Source organism: Bidens hawaiensis, unplaced genomic scaffold (assembly GCF_021521415.1).
Source record: "Bidens hawaiensis isolate Kalapana, Puna unplaced genomic scaffold, B.hawaiensis_p1.1 tig00017251_1, whole genome shotgun sequence".
Taxonomy (NCBI): Eukaryota; Viridiplantae; Streptophyta; class Magnoliopsida; order Asterales; family Asteraceae; genus Bidens; species Bidens hawaiensis.
The window spans coordinates 112,335-137,171 of record NW_027505007.1 but is presented as its reverse complement, the minus strand read 5'-3'; the positions used below and the strand labels follow the sequence as shown (position 1 = coordinate 137,171).

Sequence of the window (24,837 nt, the reverse complement as noted above, 5' to 3'; positions counted from 1 at the left end):
CGGATTGATTGTCACAATATGGACACTTTGGAGTCTGGATACAGTGTATAGATCGAACACGAAATATGTTAGCGTAAAGTATGACTTTGTGTATTGTTTGTCTGCTATGTGACTCCATCACAAGGGCATAAAACGTTGGTACTGGTGAACATGTTTTATAATCCATTAAGTTCTTAATTCTCACATTTTTAAAACATTTGAAACTATTTGAAACTATGATGCATTAATTATATGAATTTAACAACCATTTTCTTTACTTTGGCCACCTTAATATGTGTATTTTAATATGTGTATTTTATTGTATGATACATGTATTTCTATGACTATTTTATGTATGCGATATATGTACCGTATTATGTTCTATTTATATAAGATTTGTATATCATGCCTTACCAATGAACCATGAATTATATTATTCTTAGGGGGTGTTTGGGATCTGCTTATTTAAACTCCTTATCAACTTTTCAAAAAAGTTAATAAGTCCTTTTATGTTTTAACTTATCAATAAGTGTATATAAGGAGTTTTGATAAGTAGTAGATTGTGACTTATAAACTTTTGTATTTGGTAAATAATAAGTGATATTTTTCATTATTTAGCTCTCCACATCACATAAGCTAACCCAAATTTTTTATTTTTATTTTTTCAAAGAAAAGCTCATTTTAAAAAAGTAATAATATTATGTCAAAGTTCTCAATAAACAATCCCAGACACATCCTATATAAAGGTTATCTATGTAAGCAAAATGTGTGCAACTATATTTATAAAATATATGCAAGTCAAAATTTTAGTAATCCAAATTAGGAATTTATTGTTGATAATAATCTATGAAGTATGTTTTCTCTGCCTCAATTTTGCATATCAGCAAAATTAATTAACAAGTTCTTTTTTAAATTATTTTGCCAGGAATAAGCTTGCATGACTTTGCACCTGTTGCATGTGCAGAGAATTTTATCAAACATATTTATATAATATCATGGTTTGATACAAGTTTAGTTCATTTATTTGTTTCAAATTTCATATCAATTAATTAAGTATTAATAATTAATATGTCATTTATATTACCTCTATTATGGACAAATTTTAAATCACTAGCTAGGAATATCTCAACAAGAAGAAATTAACCCATAAATTATATATATATATATACACACACTAGTTATGTGCCCGCGCGATGCAGCGGGGCGCGCATGCAACTCTCTATTAAACGCATAATCCGTGTCGGTACATATGTCACCTGATGACAGTGCGTACGTAGCCTAAAATTGGACGCGTAACTCATGCAAAGCCAGTTGCGTGTTATCGAAGATTGAACACGCGTTACCGGAAGGGAATGTACGCTACCGACATCAAAACATGCTTAACCAACACCACCGTGTAATTCATTCAGACACGTGTTTATTGACCCCGGTACATGTAAACAACGGTATCTGCGTAACATGCAACGGAAATCAAAAGGCAAACCTGAAATATAAGGTAATTTGAAATCAATCATTTCTTTTAAACCAACCCGTTTTGGCCCCAAACCCGTTCCGACTCGACAACATTCTAACCTAGCCCCTTTCTACTCGAACCCAAACCAAATTAACCATATTTTTTGTTTCGACTCATTTCGACCCTAATGTACTTTTACAAATGACTCAAGCACGCCCGACTCGACATGTTACCCGGTTCTAAATGGTATGCGCGTAACATGCTAACTTTTTAAAACTAAAAAAACTATAGCAATATCATACTTAAGTTAAAAAGGATAAAATGCTCGTTTTAATGATGATATTTTTAAAAAAAATATAAACGTGTGAAAAAATTATGGCCGTTAAAAAATCATGGGGTAGTTAGTTTAGAATTAGGGGGCATATGTGTAACTATGATTAAATTTTACATAAAAGGTAGTGAAGTTGAAGGACCAAAGTTGTAAGTATATTTTGAAAAAAATGAAAGTTACGTAACATTTATATTTTTGTAAGCAAAGACTTAATTACCCTTAATATTCATATTTTGTATGCATTATAGATTGTATATAAAGCAATGAGTTTGGTACATCCTAAAAATTAAGAGGTTCCTAACTTATGCTTTATATACAGTATAGATATATATAAATATAAAAGTTAATGGCCATTTTCGTCCCTGTGGTTTGCTACTTTCGCCACTTCAGTCCAAAATTTTTAATTTTGTCAATTTAGTCCTCAAAGTTTTAAATTTTAGCCAATTACGTCCCATCCATCTAACGGCATCCAGCTATGCCGTTAGTTTAAGGGTATTTTTGTCTTTCTCCTTTTAATTTGAGTTAATGGTCATTTTAGTCCCTGTGGGTTTGATATCTTTGCCAATTCAGTCTAAAGTTTGAATATTTGTCAATTTAATGTTCAGTTTAATTCAGTTTTTTTTATTTTTTATGTTTTTTGTTTATAACCCTAAAGAGCATATTCAAGCCCAAACCATCGAGCAACCTCAAATACTGGTATGCATTTACTCTGTTGACAACAGTAATCATACCCCCCCCCCCTTATATTTAGTTTCTAGACATTTCCTAAATTTTCTCCATGGTGGAATTCAATGGTAAAGTGGTCAAGGTAATTCCCTGAAATCGAATTATACACAAAAAAACTAAAAATTGTTTTGTTGATTAATGTATAATAGTTGATTACGACCCAGGTTTTCGTTATGATATGTTAATCTCTAAACCCTAAATACTATGCATTCATCAAAGAAAACGATTTTTAGTTTTTTCCGTACAATTCGTTTCACGGAATTGCTTTGACCACTTTACCATTGAATTCCACCATGGGGGAGAGTTTAGGAACCGTCTAGAAACTAAATACGAGAGAAGGGGGTATGATTACTGCTGTCGACAGAGTAAATGCAGACTTGTTTTGGGCTGGATAATGCTCTCTAGGGTTATAGAAAAAACTGACTTAAATTGACAAAATTTCAAACTTTGGACTGAATTGGCAAAAGTATCAAACCACAGGGACGAAAATGACCAATAACTCAAAATAAAAAGGAGAAAGACAAAAATACCCTTTAAACTAACGGCATAGCTGGATGCCGTTAGACGGATAGGATGTTAATTGGCTAATATTTAAAAACTAATGAGGACTAAATTGACAAAATACAATTTTAGACTGAAGTGGCGAAAGTAGCAAACCACAGAAACGAAAATGGCCATTAACTCTAAATATAAATGTAACTTCTAAATATTATTTTGACCACTAACTTTCTTTCAAAAATATTTCAACATCCCCAACACATCAATATGCAATTTGTCACATCCCAGGCTCCATTATTGTTTCAAAGTCAAAACAAAATTTAAAACTCACCACCTATTTAACTCCATTATATGTCATCATGTAGACTCAAAACAACCTAAATCTCTTCATATAGCATGAACACATAATGAGAAACAAAACCTCCAAAAACCCTATTTTCTTCACCTTCTTCTTCCTTATCAACCACACTCTCGAATTAGACCCAAAATATGAATCACGCGTCCCGAAAGACTGCGGAGAACGGCCGCAACATCTCATATCCATTCTACATCAAAGGAATACAAGATCAGGATTGCGGATATCCCGGATTCGAGCTCCAGTGCAAAAAACAACTCACCAGTTATTCAAATATCGAATATAGAATTCAAAATTAAACATATCCAATATGCTAATCATCGTATCCACCTCCACCACCCCGCAGATTCACCAAACTGCTCCCCAGTGTTAAGCAACTTAACACTGAGATCCTAACAGATTCGTGATCAACCATACAAAGACCACGAATCTGTTAGTGATATCAAACTGCGTTGAATTAAAATTAAATATTAATTCAACTATTAATTCAACGCAGTTTGAAAGGTATAAAATACCCTCGTGTGAGAACACGGAGTATGTTATGGTGGAACATGATACGAATTTTCAAACCGTAATTGACGGTTCTGGAGGTGGTGGGAAGGTTGTTAAGATTCCAGTGGAGTTGGATGAGAGTGTGGTGGTGGATGGTGGGAATTATAGAAAGGTGGTTGAACGTGGGTTCGACATGCGGTGGCTTGCGGCGGAGTGTGGTGGTTGTGAGAGCATGTGGTGGGAGGTGTGGGTTTAATATGACTGTTTTTCAGTTTAGGTGTTTTTGCCCTGATAGGCCTCACAGGGTGAGTTGCAAACCTGGTAAGAAATTTATTGTTTTGGTGTATTTAACCGAAAACGAACACGAATAGTTAGTCGAACACAAATATTTTTGTACATGTCTCATATCGTTAGAAACAGAACATGCACATTCTCTCGTCTATGTTTGTTTGTTAAAAATCGAAACGAACAAGGTCGCGAATGTAAACGAACATATATGAAAATATATATATGAACAAATGTAAATAAACAAAAACAAACATAAATAAACACGCTTAAAGGAACTTAAACAAACAAATATGAAAAATCAAGTACATAATTCATCTAAAAGACTAAAATCCTAAAACACATTTAAATATTACAAAATTACATAGTTAATGAGTTCAACGAACATAAAATGAATGAATGAAACATTTATTCATGTTCGTCCATTAAGTTAAATGAACAGAACTTTTTGTTCATGTTTGTTTGTCAAATAAACAAACTTCTCGACGAGCAGTATGTTAAACGTTCAGTTTGTTCACAGGCTTACGTACGTGTAAGTGAAAACTTGAAATCAATGTGGCACATTTTATTTTCAACTATTAATAAACGTATCTAAATCGGCCTACTTTAAATTTTAAAAGGTAGGCTGGTGCCGTATGGTTTTGACATTATTATATTTTTTTCGATATGACTTTGTCTTAATCGTGTCGATATTTTAACGTATCCTATTCTTGAAAACGAAATTCACATATATTTTTTTTGGTTGAATAAGACATAAGTTGTTTAAAACTTTAAATTAGTTGAAAGTTTTATCATGATAAGGTAAAGTTAAGATCTTCGTAAGTTGACATCAACATGTGAACAATCTAAATACATGTGGGTCAATAGTAGCTGCAAGTTGTACATGTAGAGATTCTTTCTTTGGTCCATTTTGGAACAAGAATTTTGCTGCTTAAAGGTCAAAATCAAATGTTTGACCATGATTCTATTTTGACTTTTGACTTGCTTGCATCCAAAGTAGAGATGCCATGGCCCATGAATATATGTTTGTGATAAGAGTATCTACAATCGAGTGGCAAGGAGGCAAAGGACGGCAATTTATGCATATATATGTTTTGCACATATTAATCCATTTAAATAAAAGCAAAAATAATACACATTTTTTTAAAAAATACATAATAGTAAGCATGTTTTTTTTTCCGAAAATTGATTTTAATAATCCCAACTATATGTTATTGGTAAATAACAGTTTTAACTTCACTCTTGACTGGTGACGATTCTAACCAATGATGTATATTTTTACCAATGGTCACCGACCAACGGAGCTAACCATCCGTTAGTCTAAAACTTACATGACACGTCTAGTCGTCAATTAACATCTATGTGTCATCATTACTATATTCATCTGTTTTTTTTTAAGAAAATTGGTTTTAAATAATCCAGACTATGTCCTATTGATAAATAACAAACTCAACTAAAAGTGTATTTTGTTCCAACAATCCGTTAGACATGCCATGTAAGCAACAAACTAACGTGAACAATCCGTTAGTTGCGGACCGTTGGAAAAAAAATTAAGCTTTAGTTGGGAACAGAGCCGTCTCCGAGAATTTAAATAGCTCGGCCGAGCCAAAGTAAAAAAGGCCCATCGGCCTTAACGAAATTTTTTTATTCGCTAGCGTACATGGATAAAACTTTTATTGACCGATTAATTATAAACAGAAATCATTCTGAGCATGTAATTATCTCATAAACCATTGCAAATAACATTATTTTTAACACTAAAAAACATATATATGCAATATGTTTAAAAAATGTTTGTGCCCCTGAAACTTATGTGTCCCGGCCGATGGTGCGGCTAGCACACCCTCCGAGCCTCCCCTGGTTGAGAATGTCACCAGCCAAGTATGCAGATAGGAATGTTATTTGTCAATGTGGCATAGTAGAGATTATTTAAAGTTTTAAACCCAATTTTTCTTTTTCTTTTAATTGTTTGTTTCCTTTTGCAGAAAAACCAAACCATAAACTGATTGTCATCGCAGGTAATATTGTCTTATGAAATTCATCTCCTTAACCTATTACGTTCATTACACGCGTACTAAGATTTTTAATCTTTGTTTGCTGGAACTATGCTCGTCTTTGCACTCACAACCGTCATTTTCTTTATACGTAAACACAAAGCTTCTTCTTATTTCTCGTCGAAGGATAAATCCTGAGAACTTGAAGACGCTAGCATCTACTTCGGTGCATCAGTTTTCTCATACGCCGAACTTCAAGACGCCACACATCATTTTGATCCTTCTAAGGAAGTAGGCAATGGTGGCTTCGGAACCGTTTATTATGGTACTTCATTAGACCTCACTTAAATAACTAATAACTAATGACGTCTCCTTTAAACATAAAACTTTTCTGGGGTGTGCGTGGTGCGGTTCGGTGCGATTTTAAGCTAAAACCAAACCGAAAACTTCGTTTTTTGGAGTTTTTAAAACCATTCGGTTTCGGTTTTTTCAGTTTTGGTTTTCGGTTTTTTTTTTTTGGTTTTAGTTTGGTTTCGGTTTTTGTCATTTGAGCCTAAAAATTTTAAACCGAAAAGAAAAAAAAGTTGGCAAAAATAAATGAATTTAGGTATAAATAATTTTGTAAATTGTAAAATTACAGAATTATATATTTGACCAAATATATTTGAGTTACATATTTATTAAATTCTTATAAATTACTTCATATAAAATATAAAAAACAAAAACTTAGGAATTCGATTCGGTTCAGTTTTTTCGGTTTTTATTGATGAAAAACCAAAACTGACCCATTAGTTCAATTTTTACAAACACATATAACCTAACCGTCAATTTTTGTTTCGGTTTGAATTTTTCGGTTTTTTGGGTTTCGAATCAGCTTCTTGCACACCCCTAGTACTTCCCAAATTAAACAATCTAGCTAGTGAGCTAACGATCATGAGCCCAAGTCAAATTATTACGAGAACAAGAATAAAAACGAAGTCGTTTACTATGTATTATTTTTTTATTAAAGGCTCATATTTTTAAAACTTTTATTTTACATACAAATGTATGTGTTACGTATATAAAAACAGTTAAACTAATTTGTTAACCTATACATGTAAAGGTTATGTGTAGGCAAATAAAGCATACACTTGGTTTACACATGTGTACGTATGTTCTACAAATACATGATATATTTTTTTTCGAATATTAGAAGAAATTAAAAAAAAAACAATGCATTTCAAGTATTTTATATATTAAAAAATATTAAGACTGGTTCTTGTTTTAACAAAAAAATCATTATGTTTTGTCTAAAATCTTTTCCTATATAGTATAAATATAAAATAATAAGTAATTAACAAAGGATACACGAGTTAAGCCTAAGCTGAACTCAAGCTTGAAAAATAACTTACAAGCTGAACTCGACTTTTATATAAAGCTTGAAACGAGTCTGAGTCCCGCTAACTAAAGTTGGATATAATGTTTTCTTTTGCTAGGCAAACTCCGTGACGGACGAGAAGTGGCAGTGAAAAGACTATACGATCACAACTACAAACGAGTCCAACAATTCATGAACGAGGTAGAAATCCTCACTAGATTACGACACAAAAACCTCGTATCACTTTATGGTTGCACTTCTCGCAAGAGTCGAGGACTTCTTTTAGTCTATGAATACATCCCTAATGGCACGGTAGCCGACCACCTCCATGGTAAGCGTGCAAAAGAGAGCCCGCTGACGTGGCAAACCTGTATGAAAATCGCCATTGAAACCGCTAGTGCGCTTGTATACCTTCACGCCTCGGAAATCATACACCGAGATGTAAAAACAAACAATATTCTTCTAGATAATAATTATTGTGTCAAAGTAGCGGATTTTGGGTTATCGAGATTATTACCTAATGATGCCACTCATGTCTCCACTGCCCCTCAAGGGACCCCAGGTTATGTGGACCCTGATTACCATCAGTGTTATCAGCTGACATATAAAAGTGACGTTTACAGTTTTGGAGTTGTTTTAATTGAATTAATTTCATCAATGCCGGCTTTTGATATTACTAGGTCTAGAGACGAGATTAATCTAGCCAACATGGCAATAAACCGAATCCAAGGATGCGCTCTTGACGAGATAATCGACCCGGTTCTAGGATCCGACACGAAAACCGAGAAAACGAGGACTTCGGTAGCGGAATTAGCATTTAGGTGTTTACAATTTGATTTGGAAATGAGGCCTACAATGAGTGAAGTGTTGGAGGTTTTGAAGGGGATCCAAGTAGAGGAAAGTGGTGGTGATGTTGTAGAGTTGACTGGTCAAAAGTCAAACTTGCCGCCGCCTTCGCCTGAAAACGAAGGCGTGGGGTTGTTGAATGGGCGGGTCACGGCGTCACCGGTCTCTGTAACGGCTACATGGCATAGTACTAGCAGTGGAGTAACCACAACATATACTAGTGTGTAATTGAAGTATTACATGAACATGTATAGGTGTAGTATTGTTTTTTCTTTTTAAAACATTTTGTAACAGAACAAATATATAAACATAGAAAAAGTCAAAAGGTAAGTAAAGAACAATATAATTCAATGTTAGTTATTTCATATATATTGATTTATATGAAATTATAAATTATGAAAGCCTGAGTTCAGGCCCACTAAAACTAGAGACCAGATCCATTTTGATATTGGGCCTTTACCCAACATTTTAATAGATGCTATGAATGAGTTAAGGATTACAAAAGAACATAAAATAGTTTACCTATGATTCACATATCATCTTCAAGAACACCAATTAACCTAAGTTTCAAGTTAGAAATTGCTATGAATGAGGTATGGTCCTTTAGCTTCATCTTTTTTATTTTATGACTTAAAAGCTACTTATCCAAACCACATAAAGGGAACCCAAAGGCATGATTATTTTTACTTTTCATTTATTAAACGCTTTAAGTAAATTAGTTGATGCATATAAAACCAATTCACACATCTTGAATATTTTATAAATATTCTCAAAAAGTACATGTTTTGGTAGACTCTATTAATACTTATGCTATTAATACTTATGCTACTAGTGTTATCTGACTGAATGGTTTTGTTTGTTAGAGAATGACCATTCACTCTCTCTCATTATTATTCTTTGATACCGATTTTAATATTATGTCTGAGGGTAGTCATAGTTGACATTTATTCATATGAAAACATCGGCCAAAATCCGTTCTCATGAGTTATCCCCATAGAAGTATTACCCGTATCCAATAAACAACGAAAATTTGCTTATTCGATGACGTCATTCGTGACCAACTGATAAGTCAAAATCCTAAAATCAGTTTTCAACCGCATGAACAACTCAATTACTTATAACGAAGTCGACTTCAAGTGACAAGTTTCGTAATTGGTATTAAATTTAGACCTAACAAGATATAAATGACTTTTATTTATCCAAGCAATCATGTTGAGTAGGATAATCCATTTTTGACATGCCATGGCACCATATGTTAGGTTAAGTAGTCACAATCATGGTCAAATGGATGAATATGAACCACTTATCAAACCAATGGGTCCATCCACAATTCAATAAAGATATAACAAATATGAGCCATCAAATTTAACCCCACAAATGCTCACCAACAACCTCTATATGATAAAATTCCAATTTAGTTCTATCAATGTACTTGGTATCAAATGTAAATTATGTAATTCAAAATTTAATATTTTATTAAATATTAATGTTTTATTGCCGTTGTCTTTTCTATACAAATTTGCTCTATAAAAAAAATAGTCACACCGGCACGATATGATCATCTTGGATAGTTTCAAAAACATAAATTAATATTAATCATGATTTGAAAAAGTCACAATCTATATTACAATAATGTTACTAAGATATTATAATTGCTTATTGGGTAAAGTTAAAATAGAAAGGATAATAAAAATAAGAAGGGTAAGAAGAAATAGAGTCCATTGATCTTAGATTTGAATGACTATGATTAATTTAATAAAATTGATGAAAAGGGCATGAAGGTAATAATCCATCTTTGTTGATTTTCTCTCTCCACAAGTAAGGCACATGTTAATTCCCCCATCATTTTAAAATGTCCATAACTTTTTCATACGACATTATTTTTTAAAAAAAAATTCACCATAATAATAAGCGTATTTTTATCTTTGATATGAGTATCATATTGTTATATAAAAATAAAAAAAAATAGTGGGTTTTTTTAATTGTGTTTTTTTTGTTGTTCATTGTGTCATTGTGTAATATGTTGTTTCCATTGTGTTTTACGTTTCAAGTCATTGTGTTATACGTATTCACCATTGTGTCTTACGTTTTAGGTCATTGTGTTATACGTATTCACCATTGTGTCTTACGTTTTAGGTCATTGTGTTATACGTATTCACCATTGTGTCTTACGTTTCAAGTTATTGTGTAACATGTATTAAGCATTGTGTTTTATGTATTAGATAAAAAGACACAATGATGTGCGAAAAGACACAATGACGAAAAAAAGACATAATGATAAGCGAAAAAACACAATGGTGTGCGAAAAGACACAATGACGAAAAAAAACACAATAATAAGCGAAAAGACACAATGGTGTGCGAAAAGACACAATGACGAAAAAAGACACAATGACGAACAAAGACACAATAACGAAAAAAGACACAATGATAAGCGAAAAGACACAATGGTGTGCGAAAATACACGACGAAAAAAGACACAGTGGTGCGCGAAAAGACACAATGACGAAAAAAGACACACTGATAAACGAAAAGACACAATGGTGTGCGAAAAGACACTATGACGAAAAAAGACACACTGATAAGCGAAAAGACACAATGGTGTGCGAAAAGACGCAATGACGAAAAAAGACACACTGATAAGCAAAAAGACACAATGGTGTGCGAAAAGACACAATGACGAAAAAAGACACAATGATAAGCGAAAATACACAATGATGAAAAAGACATAATGAAAAGCGAAAAGACACAATGACAAAAAAAGAAACAATGGTGTGCGAAAAGACACACGATGATAAGCGAAAAGACACAATGATGTGGAAAAGACACAATGACGTGATTTTTGTTTTAAAATTTATATAACAAAAATCATACTCATATTAAAGATAAAAAAAACACTTGTTATTATGATGATTTTTTTTTAAAAAAAATTATCATACGAAAAAATTATAAACGTTCTAAAATGATGGAGGTATTAACATGTGCCTTGCATGTGGAGAGAGAAAATGTGTATAATTACCTCTATACCCTTTTTCTTTTGGTCCCCACTTAACACATGTCAATTATTTATGGCTTCTCACACTTCTCATTTTTGTAACCCTTTGTAGAATAACTTGACCCTTGTTTATTATGCTTATGATTATATTATTTTTCTTATATTTATCCTTTTATATTACTCAACATTGTGTTATATTTTGCGATATATTATATATTTTTTATTCATCATTGTGTTTTTTTTTCTCGATAGTGTGTTTTTTTTCTCGACATTGTTTCTTTTTCAGGTTTTTTTTAACTCGAAAGAAGGGGAAACATTTTAGTTTTTTTTATGTTTTTTATTTATACTTTGAGTTATGATTTTTTTTATTATTATTATTTTATATTTTTCAGAAATTTTTTACATGACCGCAAATCTGACTCACACTTTTAATTTTTGTTTTCTTTTACATTTTAGCTTTTCCTTAAGTAAGGTAATCAACATTACATAATACCAAAATAATTTTCATTAGTAAGTAGTTAAAATATTACTTTTAATATGTATCAATAATTAATCTCTACTTTTCAATCATATATGTTTTTTATGTAAATAATTTTGTTAATCATATTTGTTTTTCACACTTTTTATATATCATGTTTAGCGGGTTTCAGAATTATACTAACTTTTATCTTCATAAATTTGTTTTTATCTTAACAAAGTTTTATATTATCTCTCTAAGAATCGATTTTGGTGTTATCAAGGTGTCGGCATGGCGGAGGAGATGAACGGCGACTAGGTGAGGTGACAAAACAATGATCACGAGTGTTGTCCCACTTGAACATGATTTAAGTTAAATTTTTATAAGACTAGTTCGTTTTAACTCGTTGTATTAATTAAATAAAACAAATTTGGCATGCTATATAATTCCAGTTATCCAAATAAAACCATATAAATTGAGCCGTTGTGATATTATACGTGAGGTAAAAGATCATGTAAAGGTACTAAGTAGCGGGTTTAAGATACCATATCATGGTCTTATAATATGTTGGTGTTTTTTCGGTTTTCATCAAGTTGAGTTTTCTTTGAACAAACAAAAAGTCTTGAAAATGTTATAATGCTTATGTGTCTAGCCCTTTCTTCATTAAATGCTTATAACTCACCCATATAGGAAGATAAGTGTCAAAATTTTGATTTTAATAACACTTAACTAAAGTGATCCAAATTTTAATAGTTAGGTGAGATGTAACGAGAATTTATAGTCTCCAAATTAAAGTGTTAAGTAGATATTTTATGTAGTGGGGAGCATACTCCTTTCAAAAGGTGAAGTGGGATCATCAATGTGGTTCAAATGGTGGCAAAGTATTAACAAACTTTTTTAGTAAACACGTGATAACATTTTAAATTCTTGAATAACTGTTTTTATATATTTTTAGGAGCATGATGAATTTATGCAAGGTTGTTTTTGGATGTAGTATTTTAGGTTATTTTATATTTGATAATAAATAAGAAATCCTAATTTCACCCATTGATGTAAGTTATGACATTTAAGAGAAACCAACATCGTTACTATGCTATGATAAATGTCTATAGTTAGGATATTGAATCATAAAGAATGCATCGTTTTTGACACAATGATTGTTATTGAAAAGATAAGTTCACAATTAAGTACGCATTCAGATGACAAAAAGAAAATCTTTGAGCTTCTAGTGAGCAAAACAGAGAATATTTATGGTATGAGAGAACAAATATTACAAAAATTAATTGATATGGGTTGTTTTGTGTAATCTAACGAAGCAACCCACTAGATAAATTTATAAACTTATCGACCCAAGTCAATGCAAAATTCAAATGGTTCAAGGACTCAACGCTAATGGAGGGCAAGTTCAATCACCTTGTGAGCAAACCATTTTCCAAATTCATGTATTTGCTAGTTACAACGTGTTTTTTTAGAAAACTATCAAATTTTAATAAATTGTCATAGATTTATAGTACATGGCAGCGTAATGACTATAAGGCTAGAACATTTTACTTAAATTTATTTTAATTATCTGCTTAACCAGTAGATTAACATTTTGAAGCTTTAATAGTTTATCACCAATTGGAATGACGACCTCTGGAGATCTAGCCTTTCAGACGGGTTGTCCGGTGGCATGTACGAGGTTGGGGGAGATCATCATTTTAATTGGTGTTCTTTATGTTTTCATGTAGCTCAATTAATGTCATTTGCTTATGTAAAATAGTTGAGACGTCACAATTCCAGTTGGCAATCACCTAGTGTGATGTAACTCAAACCACCTTTTAAACTCATATGTCTTGCCTTTTTGACATAACCAAAATTAAACTGAACCCAAACCAAAAAGTTAAAATAAGCATAAATCAAATAGTTTTAAAAACTCAAAAACCGAAATTTAGGCTTTTGTTTTGATTTTAAACCCGAAATTGACCTAGAGACCCCTCTAGTTGTACAACTGCCACAAAGGTACATTACCATAAGTTCACAATGTTCGTGCTATACTTTGTTCATCCTGCGATACAGATATGATGGAAAAATTGCCGTAAAACCACCATAGCCTTGTTTATGTTTTTGATCCCCTCATAACATGTTTTATACTTATGTTTCGAATGTGATAAATACCGATTTAAATGGTTGTTAAAATATTTGTGTGTATACTTTGAAGGTCAAAAAAGGAAGGTGCCTCACAAAAAATCAACATGGATATCTAACACTTGTGTTTATATTATTATATATAGCATATTTAGATACTAATTAAAGTTTTTTGAAGACCAACTGACCAAGTTATGGGCTCAATTTGCATCACAGAATTTGGACTGTAGATTATTATTTTAAACAATAGTGAACATTTTCGTTTAAGTCTTTATCCAAATCATTGATGTTAATTGAATATTATGATACTGATTTATAGAATACCAAAAGGAAACATACACTATGACGTTGGGATTTTTGTGTTAAAAGTTTGGTGTTTTAGATTTGTTTAGGTATGTGTACTTTTTTGTTAGGTCTTTTCTACTTTTTCTAGAATTTATGTGGGTTAGTTTAATCAATATCAGTTTATTATTTACAATATTACAATTTCGTCTAGGTACATGCATCGACTGTCGTACCTTACGTTGTAATGTTTGTACTTTGTTTTTTCATGGTTTTTGTTTGTCAGATGTTGTTGCGTGTCTCTTTTCGGCATATCCACAATTAACTTTTCATTTTTTAAATGGACACGTTCCTTTCTAATGATACGTGTCTTGAACTTCTGGCCTCTACGCTTCTTCCTTTTGACAAATGTCACACCCCGACTTAGGGCCTAGGCGTGTGACCACAAGTTGGTACACGTTTTGTAAATATATCAGAGTTTATGGGTTAATTTTAGCGGAAGACTTTAGGTTGAATATAATATTAATTTACATTGAAAATTTACTCGGGAATTAAATACCCGAGTATTGGTTTACAAAAGATATGTTTTCATATTACAAGGATTTTATATAAAAAACGGAGTCATCTTGTACGCGCCTCTATCTTCATTAAGACTCCAATCCTTGTTAATGCTACTTATGCTTAATTACCTGCAATGGGTTGGAAAAATACGTCAGCTATATGCTGGTGAACACGTATGACTCAATAAAACATTTTGAATGACGATTACAATACAAATGTAGTTTTCTTGACAATCTCAGCGGAAGCATTTCTACTTCCGGTATATGTACCACTGCCCTACACACACAACGGTATTCCCCGAGCCAAACGGCCATAAACTGAAAACTGGTCATGACCGTTTAAGCTCGTGGCTTCATTGCCTTTAATTGATTGATTGATTGAGCTTTAACAGTTAAGTTTGGATCCAGACATATGCGTATTCGGTCTGAGTTGATATTATTCTCTACTTTGTATTATAACGTTTTAGAGATTTCATTATCTCATGTAAGCATTGATTGACTCGTTAAGACAAACACCAGTTCGTCTCATTGAGTATAATATGTTTTGACTGATTGAAAAGGTTAACGTATTCACGTTATAAAAGGTTTGAACGTATTCACGTTATAAAAGGTTTGAACGTATTCACCTGTATCGTCGGTGTTGGAAACCTTGACTGATTGATTGATTGTGAATGATACTTAACCTATACATAAATAGGTTCGTACGAATGTTTTGAATGATGTTAAGCTATGATTGTAAGCTTAACCTTGAAATCGTTTATCTTTGATTGTGATTGAAAACACTTGTTTTATGTGACGTTTGATATAGCATGCTTTGGCCTAATAGGTTCTATCACGTTGGTAAGTTTCTCCAGGTAAGTAAACGGGTCCCTCGGTTGATTGGGATTTATGCGAATTACTTTTCCTTAGGCAAGAAACTTACTACTAATGATATCCCCCTTCCAGTTACTACATGCCCGTCAAAATATATCTTTCGTTTAACATTACTTCATCATGAAGTAACGTTTATGAAAACATGATTGTGAATGAATGTTTGTAAAATACGATCAAGGTTAAAGGCCATAGCCTCGATTGATAGTCTAAGCTATAATTCAAATAACTTAAACATAACTCCTACCTTAGTTCGGATGCTTAGATTGATAATAAGAAAAAGGCAAGATCTTGATCTACTCGCTTATGTGATTACTACTTGATTATAACTTTGTTTCTTGTACGAAATACGAGACAACAGCACGTTGGCTTATCACGGCAACCGGGCACGCCTTTCGATGTTAACTATGTGAAAGTGGAGGTGAAATGGGATGAGGAGAGCTCAATACCCGTCACCCCCTTTTATAGGCTGATTCAGTACCCCATCGCGATACGCGATAGGTTCCTTGTGACCTGTCGCGTATCGCAACGCCGCAAAAAGACGCCGCCTTATCTGCGGGTGACACGTGGCCTGTCACGTGTTGACACGTGGGTGGACACGTGTCCAGGTTGCTTAACTTGGTCATCGCGCTACGCGATGCTCTCTTAGATTGAGCTATCGCGTATCGCTAGACCGCCCATTTCTGGGTTTATGTGCAAGGCCATCGCGCTACGCGATGGGTAAATCCTTACCCCGTCGCGTATCGCGATAACTTCAAAATTTCAAAAAGTTCATTTTTGGTCCTTGTACTTTTTAAGTTAGTATTTTAGGCCTAAATTAAAGAGGGTAAAAGACACGGTGTTACATCCTCCCCACCTTCTGAATAATTTCGTCCTCGAGATTTATTGGAATAGATTTGGATACTTTTTCTTCATTTCTGACTCGAGCTCCCACGTATACTCGGGTCCTCGTCTTGAATCCCATTTAACTTTCACGAGCTTGAGTTGTTTGTGTTTGAGAAACTTGATCATGATATCTTCTATTTGAATAGGTTGTTCCACAAACTTAAGCTTCTCGTTGATCTTAACATCTTTCAATGGCATAGCAAGGGTTTCGTCGGCTAAACACTTGCGCAGATTAGATACGTGAAACACATTGTGAATACCCTTCATCTCCTCGGGTAATTCTAGCTGATAAGCAACTGGTCCAATTCTTTCGAGTATCTTGAATGGTCCAACGAATCTTGGATTCAGTTTTCCTTTCTTCCCGAATCTTACTACACCTTTCCAAGGCGACACTTTCAATAAAACTCTATCGCCTTCTTTAAACTCTAATGGCTTGCGACGAACGTCCGCATAGCTCTTTTGTCTATCTCTTGCTGCCTTTAATCGTTCTCGGATTTGTATAACTTGATCAGTGGTTCTTTGAACAATTTCAGGTCCTGACAACTGACTATCACTTGTTTCTGACCAACATACAGGTGTTCTACATTTTCTTCCATACAATGCTTCAAATGGTGCTGCTTGGATACTCGTATGATAACTGTTATTGTACGAGAATTCCATCAGTGCAAGATGAGTGTCACAACTTCCTCCTAAGTCGATAACACAGGCACGAAGCATATCTTCCAAAGTTTGAATTGTACGTTCACTTTGGCCATCGGTTTGGGGATGATAAGCAGTACTTAGGTTTAATCGAGTCCCCATAGCCTTTTGAAAACTTGACCAAAAATTTGAAGTAAAACGACTATCTCTATCGGATATGATGGATAGCGGCACACCATGTAAGGATACTATGTTTCAACATATAGATGTGCTAACTTATCCATACTAAATGTTTCTTGAATTGGAATGAAATGGGCAGACTTGGTAAGTCTATCGACAATAACCCAGATCGCATCATTTTGACGAGAAGTTTTAGGTAACTTCATGATGAAATCCATAGTTATCCCATTTCCATATCAGAATTTCCCGTTGTTGTAGTAATCCTAACGGCTTTTGATGTTCAGCTTTCACTTTAGAACACGTCAGGAATTTAGCTACATATAAAGCAATGTCTTTCTTCATCCCGATCCACCAATAATCATCTTTTAGATTATGATACATCTTGTCACTTCCCGGATGCATCATGTACTTTGACTTGTGTGCTTCTTCTAAAATCTTATCTCTTAGACTTCCGACCATTGGTACCCAAATTATAGTACCAAGTCTAAGGATTTCGTCATTTCCTTTAATCAACTGATCGATTGTACCATTTTCTTTTTCGGCTTTAATGTTCCCTTCTTCTAGTGCCAACTTCTGAGCTTCTTTGATTTGACTAGCTAGATCGACTTTAAGTTCTAATCTAAAAGCTCGAACTCTCTTTGGTTTCTCATGTTCTTTTCTACTTAAGGTGTCAGCTACCACGTTGGCTTTTCCTTCATGATATATGATCTCACAGTCGTAATCATTAAGTGTTTCTATCCAACGCCTTTGTCTCATATTCAATTCCTTCTGATCGAATATATGCCTCAAGCTTTTGTGATCAGTGTATACCGTGATCAACGCAAAAATTATAGCACCTAATTCAAGATCATGCGTGGTGTAATTCTTTTCATGAGCTTTTAATTGTCTCGAAGCATAAGCAACTTTCTTTCCTTGCATCAAAACACTTCCCATTCCCGTATGTGAAGCATCACAGTAAATGATAAAGTTTTCTAGCCCTTCTGGCAAAGCCAGAATCGGTGCATTAGTTAACTTTTGTTTTAGTGTTTCGAATGCTTCCTCTTGCTTCGGTCCCCATTCAAACTTAATTGCTTTTCTTGTAAGTGAAGTTAATGGGACAGCTATTCGAGAGAAATCTTGTATGAATCTTCTATAGTATCCGGCCAAGCCTAGAAAACTTCGGACTTGAGTCGGTGTCTTGGGTTTCTCCCATTTGGTTATAGCCTCAATCTTTGCTAGGTCTACTTGAATACCCTTCTCATTTATAACATGACCAAGAAATTGTACTTCGGACAACCAAAATTCACACTTCGAGAATTTGGCGTATAATTTCTCATTCCTTAGGGTTTCAAGTATGAATATAAGATGAACTTGATGATCGTCTTTGGATTTTGAATAAACAAGGATGTCATCGATGAAAACAATAACAAACTTGTCTAAATATGGCTTGCAAATCAGATTCATCATGTCCATAAAAGCTGCCGGAGCATTAGTGAGTCTAAAAGGCATAACGGTGAACTCATAATGTCCGTACCGGGTTCTAAAGGTTGTCTTTGGTATATCTTCTTCTTGTACTTTCAATTGATGATAACCCGATCTTAGGTCAATCTTGGAAAAACAACTTGCTCCTTGAAGCTGATCGAACAAGTCGTCGATTCTTGGTAATGGATACTTGTTATTGATCGTGACCTTGTTCAGTTCTCGGTAGTTTATGCACATCCTCATCGATCCGTACTTCTTTTTTACGAATAAAATTGGAGCTCCCCATGGTGACGAACTTGGTCGTATAAATCATTTCTCTAACAATTCATCTAATTGTTTCTTTAGTTCTTTCATTTCCGTTGGTGCTAGACGATAAGGTGATTTGGCAATTGGTGATGTTCCTGGCACGAGGTCGATCTTAAATTCTACTTCTCGATCAGGCGGGGCTCCTGGTAGCTCATCAGGAAATACATCTTGAAATTCAGACACGATTGGCACTTCCTTCATCTTCTTTGGTTCGGGTTCTTTGGTTACATAGGCTATGAATGCGAGGCATCCTTTACCTATGCAATGACTTGCTTTGATCTTAGAAATGATTCCTACCTTTCCTCCTTCTTTATCTACGGTTATACGAATGGTTTTGTTATTGGGTGCTCGAATATCGATGACTCTATCGTTACATAGGATACGGGCTTGATTAAACGATAACCAGTCCATACCTAAAACTACATCAAAACCTGCCAATGTCATGGGTAACAATCGTACAGGTATGACGTGATTGGCTAAAGAAATTGTGGCATTATCTAAAGCCTCGGTTATTTTACTTACATTACCATCAGCAGTTTCAACTTCATAATGTTTATCTAATTTAACTAAAGGCTCGTTTAATAGATTACAAAATTTATAATCTATAAAGCTTTGGTTTGCACCCGAGTTAAATAAAACTCTAGCATAAACATTATTTATAGGAAACGTACCGGTGATCACGTCCGGTATGTCAGCTGCTTTTTGAGTGTCTAACATAAAGACACGAGCGTTTCCTTTCTTGGCATCGGTCTTCGCACCGCTGCCACTTGCACCAACCGTCACTACCGTTGTCTTCTTCTTTGGACACTCAGTACTGTAGTGTCCCTTCTCACCACACTCAAAGCATACTCCTGTCTTTTTCCGGCAATCTACTTCCGAGTGGCCCGGTTTCTTGCAGAATCCACATACAACGGTGTTAGTTGGTCGAAGACATCAGCTGAAATATCTCCTTCCGCATGACTTGCAAACGGGGCGACTATACACAAATCCCCCTTCTCTTTTCTTCTCCGTCTTTCTCACCTTTCCACCCACACTTGTTTTTCCCTCATCTTTCTTTCTCTCATCTCGATTCCTCAACATCCCGTCCATCAAATATCCGGCCAACTCCATGATAGATTCCGTTGTGGTCGACATATGTGATCGAACTAAGTCGCGGATTTCTATTGGCAATCCGTATATATAGCGCGTCACTTTATTGATTTCAGGAGTGACCAAGTGAGGTACGATCCTACAATACTCAAGAAACTTAGTGTTATATTCCTTGAGGTTGGTCCCCACAACCTTGTGATTCCACAGCTTGGTTTGAATCTGATCCATCTTGTTAATCGGACAGAACTTCTTCATTACCATAGTTTTTAATGTTGCCCAGTCTAGATTGTATAAATTCTCTCTACCCTTGATTCCAATCAGGGTTTTCCACCACTCTAATACCTCCCCCTTGAACATCTGGGAGGTATATTGCACCTTCTCGCTTTCCGTACACTTGCTAATCAGTACAATTGATTCCATTTTCTCCAACCATCGGAGGGTATGTATCACTCCTTTATCCCCGTGAAATTCTTTGGGGTTATAGACTTTAAACACCTTGAAATCACAACCCTCATGTATTTTAAGTTTCTTTGTATTTTCATGGAGGTTGTTTTCAGCAGTCGAGCTTTCATCACTTGCTTCTTTCTTTTTCGGTTCTTTTTCTTTCTTACTTTCTTTCTTTTCCGATTTCTTTTTAGATTCTTTCTTTGATTCTCCTTTCGAAGTAGCAAATTCGCTTTTACTTCGACTTGTTCTTTTGTTGGAATGCGAGGCAGTACGACTTTGATCATGCTTCAATATTTCATAGATTGGATTCACATCCTCTTTTATTAGATCGCGGATAGCAAGCACATAATTTTGTGGCATGGCTTGTATATTTTCCGTAGTTACTTTTTCTAGCATGATTTCTTCGATTGTCTTTCCTTTATTGTTTACTTGAGTTTCTTGATTACTATTTGCTTTAGACATATTGTTACATGAATAAAACAAAATTTCAGAAAAGACACACTTTATATTACATTTATTTATTTTACAAGAAAAAGATCACAACGATTACAACGGTACATAGCTATGATTTTTAATCTTTAATCCATTTTGTAACAAGATTTTTCATCTTGTCACATTTCTTGGCAATCTTTCTCCGTATTCTCTTTTTGTCCACTTTCTCGTTTCGCAGCTCGTCCATCACCGAATTTGGCGGGTTCGGATATCCCGTTGGTGCGGACGCGGCTGGAAAGAGATAAGCATTCTCTTGTGGATAGAGATGCGGGTTAGCAACGTATGCATGCATTTCTTCATCAGGGATGTTGTTGGTGTAAAATTCCTTGATGAGATTTGCCTCATCTCGAATCTCTTTTGCTTGCTGGGAGATCGATGGCATTGATCCCTTATAAGATGGAAAATAAGGATACTGATTCTCCTCATCTTCTTCCTTGGAATCCCCCTCTTCCTCGGGATCTTCCTCGGATTCATAAGGATTCTTGATTGGTGTTTGAAATGTTATCTTTTCATGGGGCATTATAACCCTTATTTTTGGTTTCCGACTTGGTTCAGCTGTGGTCGGTGGGATCTGGTATTGATAACCCAATGGTGGTGATCCGAATTGTCATCTTCTTTGATCTGAGTGACAATTCATCCAGCTTGATGACTCCGATTCAGTTTCTTGTTTAATTTTACTCTGCACTTCCTGTTCCTCGGAAGGATGGTATGTTGGGATGTCGGAGGAGTAATATTGGGGACGTTGTCCTCAGTATTGTCTGATATTTCGATTGGACATTGTTGACTGCCTGGGAGATACACAGGTTGGCTCCCGTACGGTAACACCGGATTGATTGGTTGATCGCGATTGAAAAAGCTAGTGTAGTAATTATTGCTACTTTCCATATCGGATGGTTCGTGAATGACTGTCGGTATTGAGCGTATGGCTACTCGGTGTCTACGACCAAAGTAGTTAATATAAGACATCTGCACTTTAGTTAGGTTAGGGATAGGAGGTTTACCAATCCTATCTTATCCCTACGAATAGTAATAATAATGGTTAAAGCCTAGGTACTAATGTTTAATACCTAATTCGCTGAAACCGATGGCTCTGATACCAACCTGTCACACCCCGACTTAGTGCCTAGGCGTGTGACCACAAGTTGGTACCTGTTTTATAAATATATCAGAGTTTATGGGTTAATTTTAGCGGAAGACTTTAGGTTGAATATAATATTAATTTACATTGAAAATTTACTCGGGAATTAAATACCCGAGTATTGGTTTACAAAAGATATGTTTTCATATTACAAGGATTTTATATAAAAAACAGAGTCATCTTGTACGCGCCTCTATCTTCATTAAGACTCCAATCCTTGTTAATGCTACTTATGCTTAATTACCTGCAATGGGTTGGAAAAATACGTCAGCTATATGCTGGTGAACACGTATGACTCAATAAAACATTTTGAATGACGATTACAATACAAATGTAGTTTTCTTGACAATCTCAGTGGAAGCATTTCTACTTCCGGTATATGTACCACTGCCCTACACACACAACGGTATTCCCCGAGCCAAACGGCCATAAACTGAAAACTGGTCATGACCGTTTAAGCTCGTGGCTTCATTGCCTTTAATTGATTGATTGATTGAGCTTTAACAGTTAAGTTTGGATCCAGACATATGCGTATTCGGTCTGAGTTGATATTATTCTCTACTTTGTATTATAACGTTTTAGAGATTTCATTATCTCATGTAAGCATTGATTGACTCGTTAAGACAAACACCCGTTCGTCTCATTGAGTATAATATGTTTTGACTGATTGAAAAGGTTAACGTATTCACGTTATAAAAGGTTTGAACGTATTCACGTTATAAAAGGTTTGAACGTATTCACCTGTATCGTCGGTGTTGGAAACCTTGACTGATTGATTGATTGTGAATGATACTTAACATATACATAAATAGGTTCGTACGAATGTTTTGAATGATGTTAAGCTATGATTGTAAGCTTAACCTTGAAATCGTTTATCTTTGATTGTGATTGAAAACACTTGTTTTATGTGACGTTTGATATAGCATGCTTTGGCCTAATAGGTTCTATCACGTTGGTAAGTTTCTCCAGGTAAGTAAACGGGTCCCTCGGTTGATTGGGATTTATGCGAATTACTTTTCCTTAGGCAAGAAACTTACTACTAATGATATCCCCCTTCCAGTTACTACATGCCCGTCAAAATATATCTTTCGTTTAACATTACTTCATCATGAAGTAACGTTTATGAAAACATGATTGTGAATGAATGTTTGTAAAATACGATCAAGGTTAAAGGCCATAGCCTCGATTGATAGTCTAAGCTATAATTCAAATAACTTAAACATAACTCCTACCTTAGTTCGGATGCTTAGATTGATAATAAGAAAAAGGCAAGATCTTGATCTACTCGCTTATGTGATTACTACTTGATTATAACTTTGTTTCTTGTACGAAATACGAGACAACAGCACGTTGGCTTATCACGGCAACCGGGCACGCCTTTCGATGTTAACTATGTGAAAGTGGAGGTGAAATGGGATGAGGAGAGCTCAATACCCGTCACCCCCTTTTATAGGCTGATTCAGTACCCCATCGCGATACGCGACGGGTTCCTTGTGACCTGTCGCGTATCGCGACACCGCAAAAAGACGCCGCCTTATCTGCGGGTGACACGTGGCCTGTCATAGCGTGCCACGTGTTGACACGTGGTTGGACACGTGTCCAGGTTGCTTAACTTGGTCATCGCGCTACGCGATGCTCTCTTAGATTGAGCTATCGCGTATCGCCAGACCGCCCATTTCTGGGTTTATGTGCATGGCCATCGCGCTACGCGATGGGTAAATCCTTACCCCGTCGCGTATCGCGATAAGTTCAAAATTTCAAAAAGTTCATTTTTGGTCTTTATACTTTTTAAAAATAGGGTAAAAGACGCGGTGTTACAACAAACCCCTTAAATCCGATTTCAATTTTAGTAGCCTGGAGTTCAGAGGGAGAGTGGTTGGCCAATTGTTCAACCCTACACCTTTTGCTTCAGAAACGAACATCAAACGTAGTTAGTTGCACTTTCATTATCTTATATATATACAACATTACAACTTCAGTTATGGTTATAGTTTGAATATTTTGTTTGATATTATGCGTATATAGCCAGTAAAAAAAATATATATTTTTATTTAAAATTAAAATTAAATATATGTTATATGTTATATGGTAAAAATGTTTGATTAATAATAATCTATATATCTTAAGATAAGTAAACAAATCATCTCATACTAATTATTTTGTCAACTATTTTCTAAAACATAAAAATTAACATGTTGGTCATAAGTATTTTTCCTCATTTGATTATCGTTGTTAATTAGTCTCTTCAGTGTTATTAAAAAGATGACAAATACATTGGTAATTAAGTATTTGAATAACAAGTTAACAACAATAACATTGTCGGTAACATTGTTTATGATTTTTTAGGTTTTCTTTTGTTAAATAAATGAAAAAAAAAATGTTTCCATATTTGTATGAGAAGATGCACCATTTTTAGCTATGATGTATTAGACTTGATAACCATCATGCATCACCTATTAACTATCCACTAATCATCGTTAGCGTATGTGTTAATTTGACGTATCGTGACGTATTGTAGTTATAAAAATGATGTGTCATCATTGTCGACGTGTACTATCCAATCATAATTTGTTTCTCTTTCATGTTTAACCAAC

At 34.6% G+C, this 24,837-nt stretch overlaps 1 pseudogene across 1 annotated transcript; it reads left to right on the top strand.

The window, feature by feature from the left end:
- The first annotated feature begins 3,237 nt into the window (after nt 1-3,237).
- Nucleotides 3,238-8,584, top strand: LOC143609855 (LEAF RUST 10 DISEASE-RESISTANCE LOCUS RECEPTOR-LIKE PROTEIN KINASE-like 1.2; annotated as a pseudogene). Its single transcript, XR_013149488.1, has 3 exons — nt 3,238-4,188; nt 6,211-6,438; nt 7,589-8,584. The product of XR_013149488.1 is annotated as an LEAF RUST 10 DISEASE-RESISTANCE LOCUS RECEPTOR-LIKE PROTEIN KINASE-like 1.2 (transcript).
- The last annotated feature ends 16,253 nt before the right edge of the window (nt 8,585-24,837 follow it).